General features: G+C 45.9%; 1 pseudogene across 1 annotated transcript; it reads left to right on the top strand.

Annotated features, from left to right (window-relative positions):
* The first annotated feature begins 2,050 nt into the window (after positions 1-2,050).
* Positions 2,051-3,821, top strand: LOC308094249 (cytidine monophosphate-N-acetylneuraminic acid hydroxylase-like; annotated as a pseudogene). The gene has a single exon. The product of its transcript is annotated as a cytidine monophosphate-N-acetylneuraminic acid hydroxylase-like (transcript).
* Positions 3,822-4,405: the final 584 nt, after the last annotated feature.

Here is a 4,405-nt window from a genome sequence, read left to right as displayed (position 1 = left end):
GACCTCTTAATTTTTTTATTAGGTTCTCCACAAGAACCTTAAATGAGAGTTTGGCATCTAGCCAAATGCCGAGGTATTTATAAGATGTGACCAGCTCAATTTGTTCGCCTTTAAGAGTGTAAATACCAGTAAAATCTTCCAAGGCCCCGTCCACCTCTACCTGGCAAAAGGATGTCTTTTCTCAAGCTGGAAAAATATTTGTTTTTCTGTTAAGGGCACCCCCGTTAAATGTTTCCATAAGTGGAACCTTTTTATTAACTATTTCAGTTCCTTACAAACATTACCTTCTGACTGAATCCCCCCCGCATCTCCTCTTCCCCGTCCTCCCCCCTCCCCCTCATATACCTCTTTGCATCTCTACACTTTTTTCTTCCACCACTTTTTGCAGTTCTGGCCCAACCGTGCTGTCACTTTTTACGAAACTCGGCAATATGGTAGAGGGTCATGGAAAACGGTGAAGACACGAAACTCACAACCATTGGCCAAAGGGTGGCGCTATAGCACTCAATTGAAAAATGCCAACTTTTAACAGGTACAACTCATGCCCTGTTTGACCTACAGCCATGAATCTTCAATACACACATGCAACTCCTCATGCCTAAAAACTTTGTCACTTTGACTTTTGACCTCTGACCTTTAGATCTCCCACCATTTCAAATTATATGAAAAGCAGTTAAAATCAAACTCCTCCTGGGATTTTTGAGCAATCTGCACGAAACTTTCTACACATGTACTTTGGACCTATGCCGACAAAAAGTCTAAGTGAGGCTTTTATGAGCCAATCCGTCAGCACTCTGCTCAGCTGTTGAGAATGCTCATTTGTTAGTTGCATGGGCTGCTTTGTCTCAAGTTCAATCTATTCTGTTTCTACATCTTATTGTGCTATTGTTGCATATTGCTTTTTGTCTTTCATGCCTTGGCCCTGTTTATCGCTGCTTGCACCTTTCATTTTTAAATTGTTATCCTTACCCATTTTGTTCTGTTTTTTTTTGTACTTCAATAGTTTTACTAACATTGTAAATTTAAATCCTCATACCATGCAAATGTTAGATTATTATTACCATTTCTCCATGTACACAGAGATAAAGGGGGGAAAAGCACAAAAAAAAGGGAATACAAATGTACCTATATACCTCTGTAACTATGTAATTACAATTTTCCCTAATAAAAATATATTTAGAAAAAAAAGTAATTTCCTATAGTTTGTACAGTATAGTTTCAATTTACATATCATTACTTTTTTTATATTGTACTGTTTAGACTGATGCTAGGTTCTTGGTTGACCTATGATCCTATTACTGAGGCACTACACTGTCTCTATGCATTTGATGTACGTGTTTACCTTGTTTATTGTAAATCGCTCTGGATTAAGAGCATCTGCTAAATGCCTAAATTATAAATTGTAGGTCTGTTTTGTAATTGCAAACCATACAGTGTGGTACCGCACAGGCCTATGAAACAGCTTTTTTCACTTCATGGGAGAAAACTGAAGACAAAAGATTAAAAAAAAGAGACTAATTTACAGAAGTGGTAAATTTTATAACCAACTTCATGACATCGGTGGACAGGCAGAAGAGTGCATATTCACTTGTGAACGTAAGAGAGAGAGAGAGAGAGAGAGAGAGAGAGAGAGAGAGAGAGAGAGAGAGAGAGAGAGAGAGAGAGAGAGAGAGAGAGAGAGAGAGAGTGAAGAGTGTTCTGATTAGCATAATAAGTTAGCAAATTAATATTAACATTTATTTGACCTCATCTCATGGAAGTTGGAGACGGGTGTGGTGAGAGGAAGCTACACGCACCGGAGGGACCGGTCTTTTGCATCATCACAGGGGAGCAGCAGGTGTAGTGTTCGGCAGATGCAGTCTGTGTGATCAACAGAAAATAATGAATCTCAGGTGAAAGCACGGCAGGTAAATTCAGCAGGAGGAGGTGTTTGCTGTTCCTACATTTGCATATCTGCACCGACAGAGAGACACTCCTCTCAGACTCTGAAGTGGGTGGAACTGTAAGTCTCGCATCATTTCGGTACTCCTCAATCGTACTGACTGCTGAAATGTCTGCCCAGGAAGCAAAGCCACTGCTGACTCTGGATTCCGAGGCCGTTCGCTCGCTCAAAGACGGAATCAATTTCACGAAAAATGATGGTAAATGTTACATCATGTACAAGAAGGAGGGCAACGTCCTAAAGGCGTGCAAGAACCAGTGCAAACACCAAGGTGGGTTATTCATACAAGACATAGAGGAATGCGTTGTGAAGTGCACCAAACACACCTGGAAGCTGGATGTGTCGACCATGCAGTATGTCAATCCACCAGACAGTTTTGCACAAGACGAGCTTGAAATTGAAATGTTGAAGGACGGAGCTATTGGAGCTGAGTCCTCCAGACCCCTGGCTGGCGGACCCTCGCCCCGCTGTGGAACTGAAGGAGGGGGAAGTGACCGTCACCTACCTGACCCACGCATGCATGGAGCTGAAGCTCGGAGAGAGGAGGGTCATATTCGATCCCTGGCTCAAGGGTCCGGCCTTTGCCAGGGGCTGGTGGCTTCTCCATGAGCCACCTGCAGACTCCTTTGACAGACTGTGCAGGGCAGACTTCATCTATGTCAGCCATATGCACTCGGACCACCTCAGTTACCCCACGCTGAAGGTCCTGTCAGAGAGGAGGCCGGACGCGCCCATTTATGTGGGTGACACATCAAGACCGGTCTTTTGGTACTTGGAGCAAAGCCACGTTAAGCTGACAAACATCAACGTGGTTCCTTTTGGCATCTGGCAAAATGTCGACGAGCACCTGCGGTTCATGATCCTGATGGACGGCGTCCATCCGGAAATGGACACCTGCATCATTGTCGACTATAAAGGTCACATGATCGTGAACACGGTGGACTGCACCAGGCCTAACGGGGGGAGGCTGCCACACGACGTGGATTTGATGATGGGCGACTTTGCCGGGGGGGCCTCCGGGTTCCCCATGACCTTTCATGGGGGGAAATACACTGAGGAGTGGAAGGCAGAGTTCATAAGAAACGAGCGCAAGAAGCTCCTGGTCTACAAGTCTGGTCTGATGAAATCCTCACAGCCTAAGATCTACTGCCCAATGGCGGGTTACTTTGTGGAGGCACATCCGTCAGACGGCTACATTAAGGACACAAATGTCAAGAACACTGCAGAAGAGCTCAACGGTCGTATCAATAAGAAGTCACCCGGCATCAGGACGTGGACACCCAGGCCAGGTGCAGCGTTGGATCTGGCCCTCGCATTAAAAGACCCAGACCAGAGACTCAGTGGGTCCGTCACCAATCCACCTGACGGCACGAAGATCTACAAGGACAGCTGGGATTTTGACTCGTATCTGGATGAGCTGAACAGCGCCATCGGCTGTGAGATCTTCGGACGTCCCGGTTGGATCCAGTTCTATTACAACTGGGCAGGTTTCAAAGACTACAACCTAGTTGTGCGGGTGATTGAGACAGACGACGACTTTAAGGCCGGGCTCGGCGGCTACGACTACACAGTGGACTTCCTCGATCTCTCCTTCCCTACCAAGAGGCCTGACAGGAACCACGCCTATGTGGAGATCCGAAACAGGATGGGAGTCATGAGACACGTGGCGCTGAATGGCCTCCTGTGGGACGACCTGTACATCGGCTTCCAGAACCGCATCAGCAGAGAGCCAGACGTCTACCACCACAAGTTCTGGAACCACTTCCAGACCCAGCTGCCTGTCACCAGGCCAGACTGGACACAGTTCCTCCTGCAGACGCCTGGACCTGAAACACCAGCGCCACGTGAAAAGGAGGAGAGTTACTGTGTATTGGCCTGATCCTATTGATGGTTGCTGTCGGGTGGAAACCTTGTATGTCCAAAAAAAAACGTAACTTTTCAGGAAATGGAACAAATATTTTCAGAAATAATGAAAATAGCAGATCTACAAGCTCACAACACGTCGTGGATGCGACGCGTTGTGAGCTTGTAGATTGGCTATTTTTCACTACTTTAGCTTGACACTCTAGTACAGTGGTATTCAACTGGCGGCCCGCGGGCCAAATCCGGCCCCAGCTGAGCTTTCTTGTGGCCCGTGGAACACATTCCATATTCCAATGTAAAAATACAATATTTTTTCTTAACCGGTAACTGAAGCTCGTTAATGGTTAACCAACCAATAACCCGATAAGAATAAGATGTAGGCTACTGTTTAGAATGAAGGAATGTTTGGGACTCACTCAGTGTTAATTAACACCTGCCGGCTACTGCATTTGCAGTCAAGACACTGCTACAAGAAATGGTGAACGTAATCATTGGTGAGTAAATTGTGGCCATCCACCACTCTGGGCGATATGCTTCCTAATATACTACTGTAGATCTGCTGTGCTGTGTGTTGTTTTAGCACGTCTGGGGCAGCTAGAT

This window comes from Gymnoscopelus braueri (assembly GCF_963280865.1).
Source record: "Gymnoscopelus braueri genome assembly, chromosome: 2".
Lineage (NCBI taxonomy): Eukaryota > Metazoa > Chordata > Actinopteri > Myctophiformes > Myctophidae > Gymnoscopelus > Gymnoscopelus braueri.
The sequence above is the reverse complement of the archived record's forward strand: the minus strand, read 5'-3'. Positions and strand labels throughout refer to the sequence as shown.